Here is a 12,192-nt window from a genome sequence, read left to right as displayed (position 1 = left end):
TCAATGCATACAAAGAATTTTTCTGAACGTACAAAGTTCGGTCGATCTTTCAACTTCGAGCTTGGCTGCTACACCGTCTCAGACAACAATATTATGTTATGTACGCACTGGAAACTTTATTAGTTATCGCCAAGCGTCATTCATATAACAGGCACATAAACACACACACACACCCTGAAGCAGGAATTTAAACCACGTTCACCTGTACGTTCGAGTTATGTTTTCGTGTGAGAAATGAATGGAAAATGAAAACAAGGGGTTGATATTCGTACTAACTTCTATACAACCGGGGGCTATATTTCTGACGGATAAAACACTATTTTTCATGTCCCAGCCGCTCTGCGCCGGGACTCTGGCTTCTGGGTAGGAACTGAAATCGGCCGCGTAAATGCAATCTCCACTCTCGCTTGCTCTCATTGCACTTTCTCCCTTCCTCCCTCTCGCTCTCTCTCCCTCTGCAAACTCTCGGTACATCTAGTAGCCACCTCATACCTTGGTTTGAACGGTATTCTGCCGTTGGTATATCTACCTGCCACCACTCAGGTTAACCACAAGCTCGCGGCCACGTAAGCTTGGATACGTATTCATATACAAGGTAACCCGAAAATTGAGAGCAGCTATGTTTGCCTCGATTTAGAATTTTATTTCGGTCCCCAAAGTATTCGCAAATTTTTTACTTCGGTAGATTATTGTTGAATAATTAATTGTGGCAATTAGATAATTGTTAGCCATGAGAAACCGTCGACGCCAATGAAACCATGCAATTGACAAACTACTCACCTCAACATTTACATGATTTATTCAAATTTAAATCCCATTCTGGACTTAAACTCATCTCACTATTTTTACCCGCTGTCTCTTAATCGTATCCAGACACAATGCTTTCAAATATAACTTTGCTTTTTCACTCGTCCCATCAAATATGCGAGAAGAATATTCGAAGAGATTTGATATTTAAATAAAAACGAAAATTGTGGATAATTAGCGCTTGAGTCATATGAAAAAAATGCAACGCTTTGAGCCCGATGAATTATTATCTTTGTATTGTTAGCAGGCCTTCGAACTTGTTAAGAGAAATGTCCAAAAACAAAAGTTCTGTTCTGAAAGTAACAACTCCCTCCACGAGTGCGTGAGCCTCGCGTTATCCCGATGTGAAGATTTATTATTTCCATCGAAGCAACATTCACAACTTGGGGAGTGTATTCATTAAATGCTTTACAAAACAAGGGACTTGGAAGCATAGAAGATACAGTTGAAAGTTCCACATGTGGGATGAATGGTAGCATCAAATATTCGCAGAGATCCATTAAAGAAGATCCTGGCATTAAATGCTGTTAAGCTCCCATGCAATAAACCGACCCAACAAGGTTGGTTTACTCTGTGCACCTACAATATAAGTTTGTTGGGAATTTGATACCGGTTTGCGAGAAGCTTAGTTGGCATGACGAGGCGCGAGCTGTGTGTTTCTTAGCTCTTTAACCCTGGTATGCGCGCTGCGAGTCACGAGTCACGAGTTCGAGTTAAAGCTGTTGGTTACTGCTTATATAGCAATTAAATATGTACCGTTTATCTTGATATTTGAGAAGCTAGTTTGTCGCATATAGGCTAGATTTACAGAATAAATTCATGAATAAAACCGACTAATGTATAAAAGACTAACCGAAAATTAACTGAGTTTATCTCTCAACAATCGAGTTGTTCAATGTATAAAAGCGAAATGGTTAATAATTGATGTATCGATTTGTTTCAAGCTCGTAAAAGTCTATGAAAATCTTTTACCGGCACACGAAAGCCATATCAAGAAGGTAGCAGATCACTTTTGGAACACGGTTTGCACGCTGTATGCCAGCTCGTTGGTCCCATTGCGATTCGACCGTAATCGTAAGAAACGTATGAATAAATGAAGCAGCAGGTTGAATAAACGAAGGGCGTGATATTTCCTTAATCAATTTCCCCTCGATGGTCGGGCCGCATTTGTCGTGGGTACTCCCTGGTTTCTAATTACTTACCGAAGTTTCGCTTTCACCCCGGCCAACACGACTTTCCTCAACCATGCCCGCAAACCAGGAACCAGGAACACAACCAACCTCCTGCTCTCAGTTCCCGGCTTTTCACTTCTTCCCTCCCTCGTTCCCTTCCCTCTCTGTGCCTGATATCGCCTTTCCCTTCTCTCTTTATCCCTCGGTACATCACGGCTTTTTGCACTCTTATGTGTATAAAAGGAAAAAAAAAAAAACAAATAGTTATAAAAACTTCAAAGAATTGGTTAAAAACGATCGAATAGTCATAAATACACAAATTATGATTTTCTAATTTTTACATGTTGTTTGTCTTCATGGGATTCCATATGATGATTTCTTTTTATGTTAAAAAATTCAAAATTCATTTTTCATACTTGATCCATTGACAGATTTTGATTATTTCATATTATTAATACTTTTGGTAAAATCATTTATAATTGGCTTAACCAATGAAATATTAAAGAGTGATTAGTAATAAAAAAAGAAAACAATAAAATTGGGGCAATAGAAAACTTTGGAGCAGCGTTACTGTAGCTTAATCGACCATCAACTAGATCAAACTCAATGTTATTGTAAACTGCGAGTTTTGCATCTCAACTGCAATCAAGTTAATTCTTCGTCCCTTGATTCGAAGAACTCGTGAAACTGGTTTGGTGAAAAGTACCTACTAATTCAAGTATATTTTGCAAGAGTAAATAACGGCTCATTCGCGATCGAAGCGCTTGGGTCTATAAGTTGCACGACCCATACGAAAGCTTCCTTACATATTTTCTATTTTTATCCCTGTTATACATCCATAGAATTCATAAACTCTGTTGGAAAATCTCACCCGCGCGCGTATAAATCGATGGAGTTACCTTCCTCCTTAGCCGATACTGCAAAAGCTTCTTTCGCTCTTTTCACATAGTACATAAATACGTTTGCCCACTTACCATAACCGATTCAATATTTCCTGACGGATATACTAGCGTATCTCAGCCTCATGCCGTCCCTAACCCTCCCTTCTTCGCAAAGCATGGGATGGGACACGCTATAAGGGATGAGCTGCGAAGCACAGAGAGAGAAAGTTATTCTCGGCTATCCCTTTTCCACTACGACTTCCTTTTGAGATCTACTTCGTGTCTCTCTTTCTCGCGTCTTGTTTCTTCTCTGAGTATTCCTGTACCTTCCTTCCTTCCTTCCTTCTTCCCGTACCTACACTGCCCCATGCTCCATCGCCACTTTTTCCCACCCAGCTACCCCTTGAAAACTCTCTTCAGGATTCGCGAACATTTCCTTTCCATCCGGTGCTTTCCCACGGGGGTTCGGCGAACGAGTAGAGTTGTCCACGATTTATCTCGCCCGTGGAGAACATCTGCTTCCGGCAAATACTTCCATGTATATATACGATGAATAGACACGAAGGCGAAGGAGTGGATTAGAAAAAGTGCCGGGACATTTCTTTAATTATTCAAATAATGACATCATTTATTTTCCTTTTTAATCGGCTCTCCTCCAAGAATCGATATTGATTCATTCCAGTTTTTCGTTACTTTTTTTCGTCATTCTTTTTCCAAGCCTGCCGCAGCACATTCGAACCATTTCTTTTCGGACATCACTTTATTTCGCACTGTGTTTACGCCGTAAAATACATACATTGTAACTTGCTCGAACGAGAGCGCGCGGCTCCAATAACCAATGTATATTGTATCAAAAGATTAAAACGCAGTGAAACGTAAATTGAACCGTCAAATCGGATCAATCAAAATTTAATTAAAAACTCAGTGAGCAATGTTACAGCTCGTTCGAGGCTCTTCGTGTACGCGTTTTAATCGCTGCAAGTAAACGCCTCTGCTATCGACACACGACGTATCGATAATCGAGCAAATATATAACGTTATATTATCATATGAGTAGAGTTTAAGATCACAAGGTTTGACTCGCACTTATTCCCAGAGATCGCTAAAAACTAAAAGAAAGTGAGTGTGCTTTGGAGCACACAACTGAAATGAAACTTTTTCGCAACGTACGTATCTCGTATGGGTCATTCCACCAATTATGGAATTGTGCCGGAGGGTCTGAATTATGCACAATGATCATTGCTTTTCAAAAGTACGTGTCTCTGTGAGCTTTCATTATTTTTTTCAAATTTTATTTGTCGAGCCGTTTCTAAGTTATAGACGTTTGAAAATTTGAAAATTTGCAATTATTAACTTCTTGTGTTGGAAATATCAAACCCTTGAATTATTTTTCGGAACACTAATCGTTGTAATTTTTATGTGAAAAAATCTCAGCTTTTTCAATAAAAATATTTTAAATATTCTCAGGGATCAAAAAAATCCCGCAAAAGCAATTATAACTTTAAAATCGCTTTTTCTCCTAATGTACCACTTTTTAAATATTTTAGAATATTTTTTTCGTGAAGTTCAGACGTTTTTTTTTTTTACAAAGGAACAGTGCTATTTTATTTTGAAATTCTTAAAAAATCAACTATAAAACAATTAAGTTGAAAGATACGTCATGGAATTATCGGTGTGTGCCGTACTCTGCCGTAACGGTCGTCACGTCATTTATAGGTTGAAATTCAAAGATCTTGACATATAACATTATATTCGATAGCTGTGTACTTGAATTTGTATATAAAATTTATATTATTTATATTATTTATAAAATCACTTATTTTTATTGTTTCGTGCTTGGTTTTTCATATCTTTCGTGTAAAACTCACACACGCTTTACTGAGATGTATATATTTCATGAACTGGCAATGAGAAAAAGAGAGAAAGAAAATATACGCGCGAAATTTTCTATCACTTGCTCCTATAGGGCGCTTCTATCAATGTTCGTGCAAAGCAGGCTAACTGCGTAGATGAGCGTGAGAGAGAACGAAAATGTACATGCGCATGCGCATTCACACTTTTCGTAGCACTTCCGTTCTGCGCTGCCGTAACATTTTCACCAGTTTAGCCCCCAAGTCCCAAGCTAGAAGTTTTACTTAAAAAATCTATTTCTACGTCGTAGCACCGTTAAAGTTATATAAAACTGCATGTTCATTACAGGAAAAATCTTACGTAGCGTACTTGAAATTCTCAGCTAATCTCGTAATAACTCGATTCAGAGGTTTACGATACGGTATAGCGAATGAAGTCGCCGTGAAACCAGAAGCCGCTTGAGCCCTTCCGCAACATCAGGAACGTGATCCGAGCAATGTGTCAGCTACAGCAGCAATATGTCGGAGAGACAGTGGAATGTGGAGAGTTCATTTTTCGGGATCCAAAAGCTATGTTTTGTTATGCAGACTTTGAATAGATTGGCATAACATTTGAGCACAGCGCAGTGATTATTACATAAAATACTACAATCGGATCGGCCTATCAGGGTCATTCTTCAAACTTACGTCTGTGAACGTGCGTTAAGAGCATGGATCAGTCGACTAACCTCACTTGGAATTTTCGAAATCGAAATTCTTTGACACAGTTTAATTAACCGATTAAAAAAAGGATCTGTCAGCCTACGCAGAACGATGGCAAAATTCGACTGACAGAGCCTTTTTTTAATCGGTTAATTAAACTGTGTCAAAGAATTTCGATTTCGAAATTTGCAGCTATCTCTCTCGCACTCACCGTTGTGATACACCGACTGATCCATCCTCTTAAGCAGGATACTGAATAATGGAACATGCAGGATGTATACTCGTATACGAACGCGTCGCGCGAACTAGCTTTTACCCTGTTCTCGTATAACTAATCAACCGACTCCTGCTCGAATGCGTGGCTGTGTGCGTTCGAATGTACTAACTAATCGTTTCTGATGCTCAAAGGTATACTCCCATCTGAGTATACGGGCGATATGTAAGAGCCTGCGCAACGGTGGTTTCGATCCAGGAACAAACGGTTGGGCTCAACGCCGCGAGAGTTTACCACGCTTTCGGCAACTTCCCCGTCATGAAGGCATGAAAACGATAAGAGGGGATATGCTGCCTGAACTATATGGCTCTGGCTCCAGGCCTTACTCGACCTGCCTGCTACTTCTTGAACCCTTCACCTATGGATTTTCAGAGCCGATGAGTCGAGTTATAACTGTTGATCCAACTTCTAGCTGCTTTGTGTTAAACAAGATGCTGGAAGCGGTCTGCGTTTCTTATCCCCCGAATACGATTAAAGTTATTGGAATCTACGAAGCAAGTCATCAGGAGAACCATTTGGAATTAGTGGAATACTTTTTATTATTATAGGTATTTATGCGACGGTAAGCACAAAATAATGAGATTCGATTTAAAATGAGGATGATTCCAAAGCATGAGAAACGATGAACGAAACATCAATGTTCCAGGATTCATGACGAATCTCATTTGGATTTGATCTCATTTGGAATTCACCATTGTAAATGGACTTAATATACGAAATCCTTAGATCGAATGAAAGACATACACTCTGGAAACGCGAGATCGACCTTTTATATCTTCGATACAGAATGATTTGGGGTTCGCGTCTCAAATAAATCTCTTTCCCACAATCAAACGATATAAATTACGAAATCCGATCCCTGAAACGTCACTGATTTTACTCGAGCCTATCGGATGCTGGTCTCGATTCATCACGTTGCGCCTGCTTTTCCCCAAGAGAATCCATCGAGCTCGTTACGTTGCCTATTACCCGAGAATTTCACTTTTTCTTGAGAGCTTTCTCGCAGGCTTTCCCATTGGAAATCAATTTCACCGCTATTCGCATTCAATCGGATGCTTTGACGCTCTTGCTCTCATGGAAAATAAATGAATAAGCAATAAGTATTTTAATTTGTCCACACTGATTAACCTTGCGTTCGTTCACAATTTAACACTTGAAAAAAATCGATTTTTATTCTCATGGAAAGTTAATCGAGAAAGTGATTGGACTGAATAGAGAGCAATAGACTAAGAATCTCTGTTTAGCTTTGACACTTGCAAAATTTTCTGTTGTTGAACAAAGTCAAAAAAACTTTCAAAGAAGACCCAATCATCCGGTAAAAAAATCAAGCACCAGAGAACGCTCTAACTTTCATAGATAAAAATTTACCACGCGAGAACTAATAAAGATTAAGAATTTTGCATCTGATTTTATAAAAAATTATTCTTTCTAAATAATTGATTTACTATTGATTGTGTCTAGAAAAAAAATGGAACACCCAACGATTTTCACCTCATCGAATTCCTGCTTTTTTTCCTCAAGCGTAGTTGTTATTTTTTCATTTTTGTTCTGAATACGAAATATAGCTATCCCCTGACGAACAACGGAACAAACTCAATCGAGAGTCTCGCCACGATCCAAAGAAAAGCGCTTCTTCCGAGTGATCCCATGATCCTCCCCCGTCAGTTGCAGCCAAATGTCGGGATCGCTCTGAGATCGAGGATATTCATGTACCGTGGACGCCATGATATTCGGTGTACCCAGAGTTTTCTGCCTTGGAAAGAGCTGGCAAAAGAGTTTCGGAACGAGAGTTTCCTGGGCTCGAATCCTCAGCTTTTCAAGTACGAGTTGGACGAGAGTTGAAAGCAGTCGCATCGAGGACACGCGATAAACCCGAGGAAAATTCGCAGTCCGGAAAATTGTTCGTAAAAGACATGGAGAGCGAAGAGGCTCTCAAGCGCTGAGGCTAAGAAAGATGTAAGACTGAAAGAAAAGATCTTCAAGGTGGAATCGATAAGGAAAACTCCACAATCCACCCAGAGAGTTTGCCCGTTAGAATCCTGAGGCGAGAGTGCGGTAAACACTATCGACAAAGGAATTTCGTATGTTGAGTAAACGAGGAAGGCTGAACTTCCGGATGATGATGATGAGGCGACTACCAAGAACGACACCAACTTTCAAACTATCAATCAAAATCATACGTTTCGTAGGTCTTGGAAAGCTTCCTCATACTTCCAACCAATGAAACAAGTCTTATTCATTAAAGATGATAAAAGCGCTTCGACACTTTGATCATCGTTTTAATGATTCCCCATTTTTTTTCCCTCAATAAGGTCAGAACCTTAGTCAAAATAAAATTCGAATTCTTTCATCGTTGGGCACCGGAGATAAAAACGTGACTTGACTGGACCATTCCAACCTCCTCAAATTAAATTCCTGAATACATTTCCTAGACGTTGGATTCATGTGTAGCTGATGTTCGTGCATGCTATATTCTCGCTCAAACTCTCAGATTCTGGAATAATACGAAGGGTTGACAAAAGCTGTTGGCTTTTTTCTATTGCAATTCACCATAATGGTTCTTATCATTCTAATAATGAAGATAACGCGAAACCTCATAGGGAGAGGGAGAAAGAGAGAGAGAGAGAGAGAGAGAGAAAGTAAAAAGTTGTTTGCGTGCATGCGAAAGGCAAAAGCTCCGAGTTTAGGCGACGATGTGAAGCGACAAATGAAAATCTCGAGTCAGTTCTCATCTTCCGAAGATCTTGAGGAATGCTAATTATACTAAAGCTTATATATTTATGACGAAAACATACAAAAGTTCTACTGCTCCCATGGTTAGAGAGAGCATGGGCAAGTCTCATTTATTACTAAGCTGAATCGAAAGCAATAACCACGATGTGATGCAGTATCCTGATACTGTACTCTCTTGTCCCGTATCCCAAATCGATGCCAACGCATATTCCCATTAATTTGAAAAACGATCATAATTCTATGCTACTGCATGGCATTAGAAGGGAGCGTTTCCAACTGTAGGTAATTGTGTCATGTTATTGATGAATTTTTTGATGATTCGAAGTCCGTGCTCTTCATAACTTTGGCTTACTTATTCTACGACGAATTGCCACATAGGTCACTCTAGCGTATGAGCTATTACATAATTGTACTTTTGCAATTAATGAAATTCTTGAAAAGGGCTTTATTAAATATATACACATTTTTCTTCCATATTATTTAAATATAGTTGGACGGCCGGTATTTAAAATAATCGAATATGATGCATTCCGGATACTACAATTAAAGAGCGAATCCATGATGTATGTGGTTTCTGGATTGATGTATATTATATCTGCCGCACATCGTATACGAGTATGTAGCATTAGGAGTGTTCCAAGCTTACGGCATATACACTTTATCAAAGTGTGTGCTATTTTTAGGAGCCCAACTGTATGATTGTCAATAGGGTCAAGCAGATAATTTAACGTTAATGTATAAAACTTAATATGTAAATTGAAACTGCGGAGATAGCTCAAAATTGCTGGAAAACATGTGCCAGTGCATAGATTTTTATAAATGGGGATAAATTAGCAGTGAAAAGCGTGCTATTTTCAGTTCGCATCAATATTATAATATCTTTTCAATTGAAGTGCTAGTCATAATTTATTTCGTATGAGGCAGATGGTGATTGAACACCATTCAAAAAATGCTCGTATTGCTAACGGTTAATTGAAAGGATTCAATTAAAACGCGGCCCATTTGCAGCTTAAAATTAATTGGCAGATTGAAATAACAATACACACTTATGAGCATCACCAATTTCTCAATCACTCGCCTCTTGAAATGATCCTCAATCCGTACTGTTATATCTCATTCGCGTTTCGTTCGATTTTGAAAAATAATTTAATATTCTTTGTATGATACGTCGTTGCGTTCGGATAATTGATGAATTAATGCAGCTATTTGTGAACTTTATATCAATTAGATAAACCTGCATATCTATATTTGTAAAAGCGTACATGCACAAAAGAAAGTAAATGTTACCGACGCGTCATATAGCGGGTCGTCTCATTGTACGAGTTTGGTAAATCCGAGACGGTTGTCAAAGGTTTTTCTAGCAACGTTTACTCGTGCCATGAAATTCCGTGCTCTCTGTTGGCAAATTGGTGGTCCACGGATCCATCGGCAATGACCAAAGTTTGATGAAGTAATGGACGTTCTGTGTCGACGTGTTGACCCAGAGTTTGACGATGTACATACACATTCGGCGGGGCAGAAGCTCCGGCTATTGTAATTCAGTCGCGCACTACCGTTATGTGACTACATCTGTGGGCTTTCATAGAGTTTATACCGAGTGTTCCACACTGACGAATCATTACCAACTTCCGTACAAATTGCACACCCAATTCTACCAAGTTAAGGCTTCAAATCTCGAATACTTTACTTCGGCAGAGTCGTCACAAATACAGCAAATATGAAAGAAACTAATCTTGGAGAAAATATATAATTTCGTTCACAATGATCATTCACGATTTCATCTTTCATGAGATGGTTTTATGTTGACCGGCTCTTGAGCTCAAGTGAATGAAGCAAACAGAGTTATCTTACTTCTATTGACGTAAAGTTCCAGAAAGTACGAAATCGTCTCCATTCTAGCGTCCTCTTCCTTCATTACTTTTTGATAGAATCACTCAAAACAAATCGTTTGCCGCAACGTTTGACCGTTATCAAGGAGAAAGTTATTGATGAAAAAGTGCAAAAAGCATTTCGAGGACACCCGGTCTATCGACGAAAAACACGCATGAATAATACACAAGCAGGGGTTGATTTCGACGTGTTCGCACCATATCAGGTATATATATACATGTAATGATGTACACGGTCACCACGTCGGGACGCGTTTAACGATGCGTGCTCGCTTGAATGTACATGAGCCCTGTATACCTCCGGAGCTTCAACTCGAACCTATTTTATTTCATTCTATTTTGCTAATAGTGCATTATTATTGTTAATCCGTAGATAAATGCATCGAATAATTATGCCCTAGAATTTCGATAAAACAGAAATTTGAATAAATATAGTAATTGTTGTTCGTATGTTGTTCAGCTAGCTTATTCCTTCAAAATCGTTCTCCGAAACGTAAAGTTTGATGTACGAAATCCCAGCAGAAAGGATTCTGATCTTCATTTTCTTATAACGAAGCATAATTTTATCATTCTTTATGCTACGTTTTACTATGGCACAATATCGGACACCGCAGCTTGAACTTCCGACTCAAAAGTTATCGTTTTAGCGAATTTTATCGCACCGCTCATTTTTTTCATCTCACACTTTGATAGCACAAAAATATTGAGACTATGCTTGAAACTTTTTTATAGTTACAAATCTTTTGACAATATCATGATAGTGTAGCGAAAGCTTAAGGAGCACAAAACTCTTTGCGGCGAGATATTGGTCGTTGAACCAGAACTCGGGAGACGCCGGCAGCTTGGCTAATCTTTCATAATAACCATGAATTGCACCGAACACCATACCACCGCAATCGATTCCCTTCTTCACCGTTTTTCCACATATCACCCATTACTTTCCAATTCACTTTCTATAGAATATGTTCCTATCGTTCAACTTATTGTGCTTAATAATAGGAGAAAAGGCAGAAAGTAATTCATAAAGATCTTATGAAGGGACGATCGTTCAAGACTTCTTCAGTGACTTATTGGAAGGATTTTTTGAAAAATCTCTAAGCAAATTATGTCGACGAAACAGTATTTTTTGAAAAAAAAAAATAAATAAAAAAATTCTCATAATAACCGATAGAAAACATTCGTACCGCCGTGTCAGGTTCCAAGAGACTTCAGAGTATATTGTCATTCATCAATCTCACACCTGAAGATCTTATCTTATCATTAGTAAGAAATAAAGTTTTTCAAATTCGTTGTGTAATGTGTAATTATAGGCCAAGTTGTCGGATGCACATAAAAATAACGTTTTTTCGAGTTTTAAAAATTTGATTCAATGAGAATCCTACGTAAAATTGTAAGACTTATGCATGTCTTGTCAACATACGCATTTGAAAGAATGTTATTATGCTTTGCGAATTTGTTATGTGATTTTGTTGTGATGCATAAATAACAGTAATATCCATATGTAGGAGTCTTTATAACATCGGTTAATTTTAAGAAATTTAATTTTCGATGGACAACTAAATACTGTAGAAAGGTTCGAAGATAGTAAAGAAGATAGTCAAGTGCGTATACGCGTATACGATGAATTTTGTATTTATTTTCTCGTCTGCGTGTCTGGATGTTACAAATAGTGAACAACGAATACCAACATTAAAAGTATTTTTTTCTTCTTCATTCAACAATTTCAACGCAAGTCTCTGCTCTGCAAAGGCAGTAAAAGAGAGATTAATGGATAACACGCGACCCTCATGCACACCGCTCTATATGTTCATACTTGCATAATTTTTTTTGAATAGTTTTACTTCTTATATTGATCGTTACTCAAATATCATTAAACTATGGCCT

This window comes from Venturia canescens, chromosome 6 (assembly GCF_019457755.1).
Source record: "Venturia canescens isolate UGA chromosome 6, ASM1945775v1, whole genome shotgun sequence".
Lineage (NCBI taxonomy): Eukaryota > Metazoa > Arthropoda > Insecta > Hymenoptera > Ichneumonidae > Venturia > Venturia canescens.
Note: the sequence above shows the minus strand (reverse complement) of the source record.